General features: G+C 34.0%; 1 protein-coding gene across 11 annotated transcripts in view; it reads right to left on the reverse strand.

The window, feature by feature from the left end:
- The window catches only part of sugct (succinyl-CoA:glutarate-CoA transferase), a 304,284-nt gene that overhangs the window by 188,616 nt on the left and 100,501 nt on the right, over positions 1-15,167 (reverse strand).

A 15,167-nucleotide genomic window follows, 5' to 3' on the forward strand; every position in this document is an offset into this window, starting at 1 on the left:
GAATAGTACAGAGCAACTTATGTTTTGTTTTATTGTATTCAAGTGGAAAATGCTAATTAATGAATGAATAAATATTATTAAATTATGTATTGAGAGCTGCATAATAACATTCACTGATTCATCTGTGTGAATTTGTGTAAAAGAGTTTATGCCTTTAACAATCATATGACTTTCCCAGCGTATGCTCACTGAAAAAACATGCCTCAGCCTACATCTTTGCAAAATGTAAAGTACGTTGCTATGGGTACAGTTTCATTACTTCTCTGATATCAAATCCACTAGAGGGCGCTGTCTACAATTTAGTTGTATGTTCAGAATCACTTCTTGTACTACGTTTTTATACTAGTTGCTTTGTTTCCAGTAAGGGCTTACAAAAACTTGTTCATGCTTTTATCAGCAGCAGACTGGATTACTGTAATAGACTCCTCACTGGCCTTCCCAAAAAGACATTCAGACAGTTGCAGGCCATCCGGAATGCTGCGGCTAGGATTCTGACCAGAAGCAGAAAATCCAAGCACATCACACCTGTCCTCAGGTCTGTACACTGACTCCCATTTACATTCAGAATAGATTTTAAAGTAGTATTCAGTCAAAGCAGGGTAAATCCACCTTCAGTTACTGCGCCCACGCTGCTGGAATCAGCTGTTATGTCCCACAGATCACATTATTATGTCTTTCTTTTAATGTTTTAACACATTTCAATATATGTTTTAATCATTTAAAACTATTTTAATAATTTTTAATTTCCTGTTTCTTTTATTAATGTTTATGTAAAGCACTTTGAATAACTACTGTGTATGAAATGTGCTATATAAATAAACTTGCCTTGCCTTATCCACCAGAAGTGAACACATGTCGTACAGATCACCTAGATCAGCAAACCACTGACCTAAACCATTCCCAAAACCCAACCAATAGTGTAAGAGAAAAGTGCAATACAACCATGTATATTTACCTTGATTTTGCATTGCTTTCATCTCTTTTGTGGATGCGTGCTTTATTATACTCCTTTAACAATCTTTATTCGTCAATGATCACTGTAAATATCATTACAAAAAGATGGAAAAGGAACAAACTTTAAGCTCATTCTGCCCACATCAGTGTTCAGTGTAGCCATAAATTTCAGTCAAACATATGTTAAAGTTAAGTATGTTTAAGAACAAAGAACAGGCTTTAAATGACCACCATTTCTTTCAACAGTAACATACGGTGTGCAAAACAGACTCTTGGTAAAAGGTCAGTCTAGCTTTAAGTCATGCAATCAGACCACCACCACTGAAGTCATGCAGCCATATGAATCATAACGTTGATTTTCCTTCATGACATTCTCTCTGATCCTCATTTGAAGATGCATTCATTCGGAAAATGATCTCTACAGTTGCAAACGCTGCCTAGTTGAAGATTTTTACTCATATCTTAACGCAGGCCAGATGTCCACTTGTCTAAGCGAAGCCCATTTTACTCAACAGCTGTTTAGTTTAATTGACTATGACCGCCGGGTGGATCCCATTGCACTGTTCATGTGAAAAATGCACCACAATCACGCTCTTCCCTTTCATTTGCTTGCCTCCCGGAGAGAGTAATCCCAAAGAAATACAGCAAACAGTCCACAGGCTGGTCAGAGAATATGGCACAGTGGATGAAAATAGTAGGACGGGCTAGAGAGTAGAGCTTGCTGTAACATTCAGCAGAAAGCATGACATTTCATTATAGACCCTAGATCTTCCTCCAGAGATGTGCAAATAAAAAATGATCTCAACAATAGTATGAATGTACAGTGTACCAGAAGCAATCAACAGCAGCACAGGCTCAGTGGAAATATGTGCTTTGGCCTACATTTTTGTGAAACTGCAAAAACCAATTTTAACATACATATGACTGCACATTTTAGGTAAAGTTATCTCCCTATGGGGCACTAGGACACCAACAACATTTGTTTCTTTTCACACTAATGATATTTACAGGGACATATTATAGCTGATTAAAAGAATATTTTCATGCAGTTCTTTGCACAAATCTAAATGAATACCACAAAACCCAATCTGTGTCTATGGTTTGTAATGAAATATGTCTGCCTCACATCTATTTCCATATGGACAACCTTTTTAGCATGCTCTGTTTGCTTAGTAGTTAAATTTTTGCGATGTTTGTACTTGTGCTGCATAGCGCTTAGTTTCGAATCCGGTAAAGCAAGCTTCGGGGATAAAAAAAAAGATAAAAGTAATGTAAAATCAAGCTAAATCAATGTGGTCGCAGTGCACTTTTCTCAACATTTGCTTCAGAAAATACTATTGGTTGGGATTAGGTCAATGGTCTGATGGTCTGGGTCAGGGGTGTCCAAATTCAGTCCTGGAGGGCCAGTGTCCTGCTGAGTTTAGCTCCAACTTCCTTCAACACACCTGCCTGGAAGTTTCTAGTATACCTAGAAAGAGCTTTATTAGCTGGTTCATGTGTGTTTAATTGGGGTTGGAACTAATATACGCAGGACACCAGCTGTCCAGAACAGAGTTTGGGCACCTCTGGTCTAGGTAATCTATAAAAGTCTTCACAGTGGAACCAAGACCTGTGCAGGTTCAAGTTCTTATATTAAATGGTCTTTGAAGTCTGGGTCAGATCAGAAATATATGATATATGGAGTCTGTGTAATTTTTTTACATCACAAAAATGTAATCACTATTAAAACGTTTAAAAATGGAAGCTGAAATAAATATATATTAGAGAAGTGAACCCACACTGGTCTCATGGTTTGGTTTGGTTCGGTTATGTTAATCACGCCTTCAATTATGTTCAATACGATATCTCGGTGCACTGACAATGCTTTCCATAAACAATTGCATATTTTCCTTCATACAACAAGAATTTTTGTATTAAGATTTATATTTTTAAATATATTTTATATGTAATTGTAATATAATCTTGTCCTTTAATACAAGCAATCAGATACATGAACCCAGCCTTTAATTCACTCTTTTTGAATGCATCAAACAAAACTCGAGCACATGCACAGAACAACCAGAGCATTTATAGCAAATAAACTGATGTAAATATTATTCCACTTGCTTTTTGAGCGAGTTCTTAAATCCCTATGATTGGTCACGCTCTCAACAAAAAAGGCTGCGATTTGCTTAACGCACTGGCGCTGTTTACCGATGATTGACATTGACATTAAATTGAATTGAATTGAATAAACGGTGGTGGCGATTACAGCTGATCACAAAACTCACTCTGCAAATCTTGAGATCCAGAAGATATATATATATATATATATATATATATATATATATATATATATATATATATATATAAATATAAATATATATATATATATATATATATATATATATATATATATATATATATATATATATATATATATATATATATATAAATATAAATATATATATATATATAAATATAAATATATATATATATATATATATATATATATATATATATATATATATATATATATATATATATATATAAATATAAATATATATATATATATATATATATATATATATATATATATATAAATATATATATATAGGTTACAGTATATTAAGATATTAATTAAAAAATACTTTAATAAGTATCAGTCAGAAGTTGTTTGATTTCAAATACATATATACATATATCATACCCCTGGCAATTTCTAAGTTAAAGATATTTTTATTCAACCAGCAAGTTTTTTTTTTGGACCAGAAATGACACAGGCCTTTCCCAAAAAAATAATAGAATGATGTACAAAAGGGAACATCGTCCTATTATTGTTTGGGGAAGGCCTTTCTCATTTCTGGTAAAAAAAAAAAAACAAACTTGCATCAAAGTGGGGAAAAAAATAGCTCTTAGCATTTGTTTATATTTGAACAAAAACTTGAAGTCAGAATTTACGAGGGGTATAAATAATTTCAGGCTTGACTGTATATAATATCAGTCCATAAAATTATTCTTTTCACAAGTTGCATTTGAATTCGGAAATTGCTTTTGTGCATTTTATTTTTGATGCAGACTTAAAAATGGCATCTATCTGCAATTTAACTCTTAATTTCACCTCATCATCACAGCAGTTTCAAAGTGGCCCAGCTTACCACACTCTCCTCATTTACTGACTGTAGAACTGTCAGTTTTTCTCTTCCGGATTTCTCCACAAACTAACTCCATCCTCTGGACGTGTCAGTCACGCAAATCTCAAGGTCTTCTGAGGTTACTCGAACTCTCCAATCAATTTCCTCCCAGCAGAAAACAGCAGTGAACTTCTCTTCAACTGTCTCTGCTCTCAGTCAATGTAAAAATACACATTCCATAAGGAGCAAAGCAGTTATTAAGGAATGAGGTTTTATCGGTTACCGACACAGGGCCGTCATTTTCACAAGGACTCAAGGCCATAACAATGGCAAAGATCCTGGAGATCTTGACGAGCCAGGAAAGAACAACTGTAGTGAAGCACATTACAGTGGAGGAGACGATTCAAACGAACTGAATCTTCTCACGTGACTCCCCTAATTACTGGAGCTCAACAGGAGACTCGCTGCTCCCTGCAACATCTGTTTAAGCTCCACTGCTTGGCTCTTCACTCATTTGGGTGCATTTGAAGGTCCACGGGGCCCGGAAACATCCTTTTTACTTGTAAACATTTGGTGGAAAACTCTGCTGTGAGACGGCAACACCGAGGACGGTAATTATCTGTTATTGTGTGCAGCTGCTTTACTCCGACATGTCCATATCCAGTCGAAAATCAGCCAGAGATATATTGCAGGAAAAACTAAAGGCCATCGTTCAATCCTCTGAGTCACACTTTTGTTTTTTTTTTGCTGTCCTTGAGGCATTGCATTTATTTCCATTCATAAAATTCATAGAGTGTTTGTGGTTTCTTGCCACTCTTCACAAATACAATAGAGTTTGGTGTCCCGTGACTATTTCAGTAACAGAGGCACACACCACATGCTTTTTGTTAAAATAATTATATGCTAAATACACAATGAACCTAACAGGAAAAAGAACTATTTCTAAGCATAATGCTGACATGATCTGATTTATTTATTATTGAATTGTTGAGTGCTTGAGACACTATTAAGAGTTTCTATTAGTAGTCTGTATTATATTTAATTTAAAAATGTTCTGATTGGTTGTCGTTATTAAGTGAGGGCAGCAGTCTCGGCTGGGCCAGTTGGCATTTCTGTGTGGAGTTTGCATGTTCTCCTGGTGTTCACTCCAGGTGTTCCAAACACGTGCTGTATAGGTGAATTAAATAAACTAATTTGCTGTGTGAGTTGGTATGTGTGTCTCCCAGTACTGGGTTGTGGCTGGAAGGGCATCGGCTGTGTAAAACATATGCTTGAATAGTTGGTGGTTCATTCCACTGTGGCGACCCCTGATAAATCAGGGACTAAGCCAAAGGAAAATGAATGAATTATAATATAGGATTTGCTGATCGTAATTTAGAGTAAATTTAAAGATTAAATCATGACAACCAATACACTGCTAATACCACAAATAAGTGCATTTAGAAATATACCATACTGGGTCAAACCTACAAATCTCACACAAATGAGTATGAAAGAATCCATCCATCCATTGTCTAAAGGGAAAAAATTCAATAATATTTAAATGTAACTTTAAAATGTAACTATATATATATATATATATATATATATATATATATATATATACATATACATACATACACACATATATATATATATATATATATATATATATATATATATATATATATATATATATATATATATATATACATATATATATACATATATATATATATATATATATATATATATATATATATATATATATATATATATTTTTTTTTTTTTTTTTTTTTTTGCGTTTAATATTTTTCTCTAACTATAAATTTGGCTATACCATTTTTTCCTGACAGTTATCGTAAGTTATTTTGATAAATAAGCTTCAGATTTGGCTTCAGTACTAATCTCCCTATGTCACTAATTTAATGTATATGCACAAATATAATATTATGTTATTATATATATACATTAAAAATATTAATATAAAAGATGTGTACTTATATATGCTGAGCACTGTAGGTGCATATTAATTAAATAAACGTCATAAATTAAATTAAATAATGAAACAATGAAAAAAAATGATGATAAAAATAAATAAAATGTTTTTTAAATTACCATGATGGTAAAGTTTTGCCAGAGTAGCTGAAACATGAAATGCACTTTTTTGAAGTATTCCATTGATTATCATTAATAAAGTCACAACTCAAATATCAACAGCAATAATTATTATTTTTTGTCATAACCCTGACAAGAATCAACGCTTTTTAAATCATTATATAATCAATATGCATACTCTGTGTAGTAGGTTGTTTATACTAAGTAATATAACTGCATATACAAGTCTTTGAACAGCAATAAAGAATTTGAAACCTTTGCAGATGACATTTAGTCTGACGGATTGAAGTAATTTGATCAACTAAAGTAGTTATATAAGTCAACTAAAGTAACTATGATATTCATGAGCGACGACATTATCTTCTTACCCTAATTAAGATACATAAAAAGGCCCCTACAAATCATTTCCAATAGGGAAAAGATGAAAAATTCAGTTTTGATCTTGATTGTCTGGCATATGTTGTATTCCATATGTGGATAATGACTGATAAATGTTGTATCTGGGCATGCAAACAATGCAGATGATGAAGCTACTCAACATGGATTAGCACTCATGTGGTAAAGAGAAAGAGGGCTTCCAAAAAAGTGTTTCAAAGACATTTAGAAAATGATAGCTTGACTTCATATGTCACAACAAGATGGAGATCAGGCCATTGTGGATTTCATTCGGAGCCCTCCACAGATTGTTGGAAGAGATTCAGGTTTAGACTGACTATGCAGTTCAAACAAGATTCAGATAAACAGGGATTCGTTCACACATGCACACACTCAAACACAACAATAACATCCAGTTATTCAGCCCGTCTTTGGACGCTCAAAAAAGGAAGAGAGACTCTTCTCCAGGAATTCTTCTCTTTACTTTTTTTCTCATTTGTGTGAATAGTCAGCATTCAACCATGCTCACATCTGGGAAGCATTGTGTCCAACATCTGTGCCTGGCACCTGATACGACAGGAATGACGCTCTGGAAACATCCAATATTAATATTTTACCGTCCCTAATCCAGGTATGTGGTGAAACGGGCGATAACCTGCACATTGTTGCTACATTCAGAACAAGTCTGACCGCCAATAGCTCCAGACCAAAACTTAAACCTGACTGTCATGGATGTGATTTCCGAAAATGAAGTATAAGAAACTAGATACTCCATGCATTGAGGAAACAAGTCGACCAACGTCAAGCAAACGTCACTAGAAACTGAGCCAAGAAATCCAATGAAACATGCTTCAATAGAGAACTTTCTCCACTTGTTGGATGAAAGAGATCCAATAGCAGAAGAAAAAACAATGGCGGAAACACAACAGACTCTCTGGGACGCATAACACTTTCGCTCTTCGTTTTTCATTCTTGTGTTAGATGAGTGAGAAAATGCAACTGCAGTAATTTCACAAAACCCAAACATTCTTCAAAGGACCAATTGAAGATGAAAATAATGAGAGGCTCAACCAGAAGTTCTCATCCATGCATGCCAGGATAATTTCTTCAATCCTCAACAAGCAGACTTTAAATCACTTCTGGAGGACAAAGATCTGTGTGGTTTATTAGTTTCCATTGATGTAGAACATTGTTTATTTGTGTGTCATAATCAAGTGAGAACTTTATTAGAGTGCCTGTGAGCATTTAAACGTTAGCAGTTGTTGAAAGGGATAGCTCATCCCCCAAAAAGAACGAAAAATATGGCCATCAATTACTCGCTTTAATGTTGTTCCAACGCTTTCATTCATTTTCTGAACACATATTAAGCTATTTTTAGGGATGCAGCATATTTGCCGCTACCAAAAATGAACGTTTTTGAGCTGAAAGAGAAAAACGATCAAAAATGTGTTGCGTCATGCTAACCAGTGATAAGGTTTCATTCTCAGTTCAGCGCTAGTCACTGTGTTGTGATGAGGCTTTCACACCAGACATGGAAAACGCTGCGCAATGAAACCCATTCATTTCAATGGTTGCATCACACATTAAAATGCAAGAAATGTGGAGCCCACAATTGACTAGCTTGCGCACACGCTCCGATCAAAGTTACAAATATTCTGCTCGAGTACAAACAATTATCTATGCATGAACCACACATGCTTACCGGAAAAGCGAAGTCTGCTAAAATCACACGCAGACAAGACATTTCTATGTAGTCCTTGCTCCTGCTGCTGGCATTAGTGAAATGATGCTTTGACTAGTTCACTGCAAATAAATGAAACGTGGTTATTTTTACTGATTTGTGCTTTTTTAAATCAGTAAAATTTTAATCATTGAGTCGCATTTAACAGAAGTACTTTACTTTATTTAATAAAATATTAAGTAATTATTACAAAAAAATTTTAGGTTTCGGTTATGGCCCAGAAATGTCTAAAACTGAAAATGTCAACCGATGCTTCGAAACATTTGTAAAGGCATCCAAAAATCAATACATTTGAATGGAATTATGTACGTAAAAAATAGGTTTACAAGAGTTACATTTATTATTATTTTTTAATTATCATTTATTAATAAAAGTTTTGATAACTTTTTTGCAATTTGAGTGAAAACAACATTTTTTTTGCGTACATGCTTATTGTGTGAGAACAAATCTCACTGCCTCTTACAGAAGCTCAAGGTGCAGCATGACATGCAAGAATGAACACCGTTGGCTCTCAGGCATCAAGCAAGCATGTGTTCATTTCAGAGAGAAAAACTGAACACTAAGCAAAGTTTGCTGAAAAATATATGTGGAATAAGACACTTGAATTAACATAAAGACATAGGGTGGTGTGGTAGCGCAGTGGGTAGTGCTGTCACCTTACAGAAGGTTGCTGGTTCGAGCCTCGGTTGGATCAGTTGGCATTTCTGTGTGGAGTTTGCATGTTCTTCCAGTGTTTGTGAGGGTTTCCTCCGGGTGCTCCAGTTATTCCCCACAGTCTAAAGACATGCACTATAGGGCAATTGGGTAAGCTAATTTAAAGCCACTGATTAATAAAGGGACTAAGCCGAAAATAAAATTAATGAATAAAAGAAATAAAGCACATCCAGGTGGTTATTAAGGCAGAATAAAGAACAACAGATGAACCAGCAGGGTTTAATTCAAAAACAACCGCCTGGATGTACTTTATCCAGCCTATTACATAGCTACTAGCTACAAAATGTTTTTAAAAAAATAGCAATAAAAGTGTATTAATCCTTTAATTAAACACAAAGCTGACAGAAACGAAAACACCCGAATGGAGCATACACTAATCTGCAAATTGTTCAGTCACAAAATGGCGACAACAGAGAAAAACAGTGGCATGATAGGTATACATATCAATGTGAACTGATGGTAAAGATGATTCAAAGAACCTGAATGGGCTTGTATTATTAGTTTCAGCAGTTGTTATCTGGGAATAACATACATTAGAATATTGTGACTGACCAATCCGAATCAAGTATTCTGGACAGCCGTTTAATAAATTGATATAATATATGGATGAATATATTTTTGAAGAAAAAGGGCGCTGGCGAAGTAACAGGATATAATTTACATTTTGGAGTGAACAGTCCATTCAAATGACATAAAATACAGACATCCCAGGAGAGTTTTGAAAGGCCAGACAAGACTTGTAGAGGTTACCAGTAGTTCCTAAAGAGGAGTCTTGAGTAATGTTAGTGCTGAAAGAGGACACTTGGTGCCAGCTCAAACTTCACAAGAGGAAGATGACAAGACAAACAGGAAGGGTTTAAGTTATCCTCCACCAAGAAGGAAGGACTGAATTATAACGTTTCAACGGGCCAAAGTTATGGCTGTAGGTCACTCAGCAGATTTACTGTTTGCTTTCCATCTTTGGTCAAAAGAAAAAATAAAGCCTTTCATCAGTTGATCAGGCTACATGACCCCGTGTTTCCTCTGGAAGCGCTACATGACTTTCATTGACCGCCCTGCCCATCCTCCATCTGCTTTCCTCATATATGTCTTAATATCAGCCACTCCATCTTGCTCTAATACTAACCTCCCCGTGCATCATCTCCTCTGCATCTGGATCTGTGTCCTGTACATGTGCAGCTGTCCCTTCTCCTGAATCATCTCCTTAGTTCACTCTTCACGTCTGTCGGCTAATTTCCTCCATGCCCTTGCAGCTACTGCTGATTTCTCCAGTGTACGCTCATGTTTTTGGTTTCGCCGTTCAGTCAAAAGGAGCAATGGCTAACAGATTTTGTGCTGTCCTTTGACATTTATGATCTCCAGATCATATATATCAGCATCGGCTGTCAAAAGTTCACCAGAACGCAGTCGTGCTGGGCGTTTCTCATCAAACGTCAGAAGATTTAAACAAGGGATGTCTTATGTCATCAGATGGACGTCCAGATACAAGACCAAGTCTGACCAGATTTACGATGAGACAAACAACTGAAAGCTGGGACCATATTAACTAAATTGTCTTTAGATTAAACTGACAGAGTTTATTGTAATTTATGTCATAACACTATACAAATGATGTAACTTCCCATGTTAATGCTTTGTTTACAGAATTTCCCAACAATTATAGGTGCTGGACAGTGTGTATGTTTTTCACTCTTCTAAAGCATAAAGATATAATAATATGATAGATGTTAAAGAAACATGTTAAGTAGAGATGCATCCGTGTTGGAATGTCTGTCTTTGTTTTGGTCTCTATAACCTGTCCATACAGAAAACACTGCATATTTCAGGCTCTATTTTAACGATATAGGCAATAAGTCTTAAGCTTATGGAGCAAGGACTAACATTTTGGATGTGTCCAAATCCACTTCTGCTGTTTTAAGGATGAAAAAATATTTGTTTTGAGCATAACGTGCATTAAACCAATCAGAGTCTCATCTCCCATTCCCTTTAAGAGTCAGTTGAGTTGCGCCATGCCACATTTGCTGTTTACATGGCAAATTTTGTAAAAGGAAAAACTGAACGATTCACTAGTGAGAAAACAGTGCATCTGCAGTGCGAGGATAAAGAATGAGCCTCCTCCATTCTGCCTCTTTACTTTAATCTTGCTCTTTACACCTTTACATTGATGGAGTAAGGAAACAATGGAAACTCACTCCACTGAAGACAACCATTAGCATATTTTACATATTTGCATATTTAATTCTGTTTGTTAAGTGCAGAAATTTGTTTTAAAACTATTTCTAAATTCAGTTCCAATTTTCAGCAAAGGAATGAACAATATTAACGAAGTGAGATCAAAAATAACCAAACACACGTCCTGTTCTTTTGCACCATATGATGATGCAGACTTCTCCAAAACCCACAGGTGGACAAATCTAAACTTGTTTTTAAACACACATAAATATGCAGATAATAAATAATACTGCTAATAATAATATCATTATACTAATGCAGATTGTCATGAATAAACTGAAAAAGTAAAAATAGCCATGAGGGGTTTTAATTAGCTAAAGTCTTGAATTTCAATCTCATTTATCTGCCAACTTGTGTGTGATAAGTAGTCAGAAAAGGGATCAGTTGAATAAAAAAAAACCTTTAACTGTTTTGAATTTGGACCATTACCAAAGTCTCTTTGAGGCAAGCCCTTTCACTTATCGGCCATCTTTGAAATGCATTCTGTCTGAGTGGAAAAACAGCAAATTCTCCCAAACTGTTTGACAAGCATTTGATTAAATTACATATTTGGAACCACTAATAAAATTAAACAACAACGGTCTCTTAAGTTTTGTTTCTAAACGTTAAAATGAAACAAAATCAGCATATCTTTAGGTTGACCAAGCTAATGCACATGCGCACTCGAAAGGAACAAGATCACAACACCACCCTCATTTATGGCCGTTCTACACATGATCATCCTCTGAAGAATGCCTGTCTCATGTGCTGCTCTTCTACAGTAATTCACAACTTTGTCTCGATGGTGAATCTTCTCTTTAAACGACAGCGACTCTTTGTTTACAAGTTTGTAGGCGTTTGAGTAGTTTCTGCTGTCATGTGATGTGTGTTTGACAGGACAGACTGTACTCCACGTTCATTTTATACATATTACAAAACCAAATAACTTTAAGTTTAACTTCAAGTGCACTTGGTTCATTTAAAAGTACAGATTTCAAGCCTTTTGTGGATCAATTTCTAATGTCTGTGAAGCAAGTATTCGCTGAGATTGCAGTGTGTTTGTTGACCACTAAGCTATCGTAAAAGCAGAGTAGCTTAAACTGACCCATGCTTACAGGATCATCAAAGAGGACAAGTCCTTAATGCTACTGATCGGCATGTCAAACCCATAAATAAATCTAAATTTGACCTGGATTTGTTTGAAAAAGTAATTTTTTTTTTATTATTAATTTTACACACGTTTACTTTAAAAATCTCTAACAAGGAGAAAAGTGAAAGTTTACAATGAGTTCAAATGAGTTCAAACGACTCCAGGAGTTAAAATGACTCCAAGGCACAAGCTCTACAGGCATCTGCAAAATGGCAGAGAAGTTCCCTGACAATGAACGACAACATAAAATGTGCAATAACTGCAAATGAGGTCAGGTTGACCTACATGTCAAAGAAAGACTTTAGAGAGTAGAGCTGTGGCACAATGATGAGGCAATTACTCATAATACACACTCTCTGATCACTTATAACCTGTGTGCATGAAACTGACTGTTATAAGAACAGTGACAATAAAGATATCAGTCTACTGCATTAAGCATTTATAAAGTGAAATTAAACCATATTTAAATGAATAATTAAATGCAAGAGCTGTGATTTATTTATGATACAGTTTGTAAAGTAATATTTCTGTTTTTTAGAAGGTATATTATGAGAGACTTTGCAATGTGGAATGGATTTGCAATGTACAGTAAACCTTAAATAAAAGTTAAAAAGTTATCATTGTTTTATTTTATTTATTTATTTCATACTTTATGTTTTAGTTATGATGCTCCTAAAATCATTCTGCATAAATCTTCAGGTTTACAAAATTCTTTACAGAAATAGCAAAAAAGTCTGCAGATTCTGTCTTGCGCTACTAATGATAATTAAAGATAATAAATACAGATTCTTATTTTTTTCTCTCTCTCCAAAGAAATATGCATGTTTTTTTAATATACTTTGCACCATGATATACATTGTGAATACATTGTGAAAACAGTGTGGTTCTCAGGCTTACTCACTGCCAAGACGTCAAAATGCCAATTATTCAAAAACATACAAAACGAACAGAACAAAAGTAAAACAAAACAATAAATACACAAATAAACAAACAAACAAACAAATAAAAAAAATTTACAACAAAACTAAGTATAAGAAACAAAACAAACAAAACCTAAAATAAAACAAATACAAAAAAACACTAACAAAATTAAATAAATACAAAACAGAAAACATCTGACAAAACATAAACAAAAAACTAATAAACAAATAAATAAAATGATTTCTCTCTAAAGAAATATATGTTCTTTTATATATGTTGCATACAGAACAAATAATAATATTAATAAAACATAAAACTACCAAAACTTAATCAAATTAAAAACAATACAAAAAATTTAAAAATAAATACAGAACAAACAAACAAATCAATCAATAAACAAAATAAACAAACAAACAAATTAATTATTAAACATTTAAAATTCTCTCTCTCTACAGGAATATGTATGTTCTTTTATTTACATTGCACCCTGAACACATAGCATGCATGTTCTCTTTTTTTTCTCAGGCTTATTGACTGCCAAAACACAAATTATGCAAAAACTTATTAACCAAAACAAACAGAACGCTAAAAAAAAAACACAAAGCTAAACAAATAAAACTTATAATAAAACAAAGGCAAAAAACTAAACAAGCGTCTGCTAAATGACTAAATGTAAATGTAAGCCAAAAAAAAAAATAAATAATTAAATATATCAATAAATACATAACAAAAAGCATCTTACAAATAAACAAAGTCAAAAGAAATAAAATAAAAGGAAATAAAATAAAATTCTCTCTCTCTCTCTCTCTAAAGTATTATGTATGTTTTTATATGTACTCCACATACTGAACACACTGCATGTTCTGGTGTCATTCTCAGCCATATTGACCGCCAAACGTCGAAATGCCAATTCTGCAACTACAAATGACTAATATTTTTTCACATTCTTTGAGTAAAAATGGTAGTGAAAGGCTAAAAATAGCAAACCACAGTGGAAATAAAATAAATATTGATCGCTTAAAATGAAGAGAAACAAAAAACAACAGCTGCTAATTGTGATTATGGGATGTGGCAGAGACTACTGAGGGGATGGTGAAGTGTGTATGCTCTCTCAGTACCAACATGTGGGAAGAATTAAACATCAGTGTGTGTGTGTGTGTGTTGGAAACTTCTGCATCTCTGGTGTACAAAATGGGGTTCAAATTCCAGCAGTGTTAAATTCCTTGCTCTGGGGCCTGTACATACGATAGTGTTTCACTTCTGACTTTATTAGCTACTGATGTGGATCAAAGAAATGCTCCTGATGCTTGTTTTAAACTGAGCGGGTTTCGCTGATCACTTTTGTCTTGATAATAATAGTGGACGATTGTTTTTCACAACTGTTTACGGTCTGTCAGGAGGTCCTCCTATTATGCAGTGTATTATACTTATTATTTAAATGAGTAACTGTGTAGTTTGAGTGAAACAGTATTAGTTAAGCTACTGTAGATTGTGGCTTGATAATAGTTTGAAAACAGTTTGACAACAGAACTTTTCTAATTCCACCAAGTGTCTGCAAGTGTGAAAAAATGTTTCATAGACGAAAAAAAAACATTTCAGCTTAGAACCTCCCTTTTCATCATGTATCTGTATTTTTTACTCCCTAATTATCATTATTTATTTATTTAATTATTTTTAAGTAAGATTTCATTAAAACTTTGAGTGTGGGCAGTTTGTTGAATTTTTTTATTGCATTTTTGTGACCATTTTAAATGTAAATAAATTAAAACTCACATATATTTATTATTATTATTTTTAAATTATTATTTTTTTACTGTTTTATGCAACTTTTTGTTAATATTGTATGTGCGCCCATGTGTGTGTTTGTTGAACTTTTTAGTTTGGTTTTTGT

Source organism: Danio rerio, chromosome 24 (assembly GCF_052040795.2).
Source record: "Danio rerio strain M-AB ecotype USA chromosome 24, GRCz13ab, whole genome shotgun sequence".
NCBI lineage: Eukaryota > Metazoa > Chordata > Actinopteri > Cypriniformes > Danionidae > Danio > Danio rerio.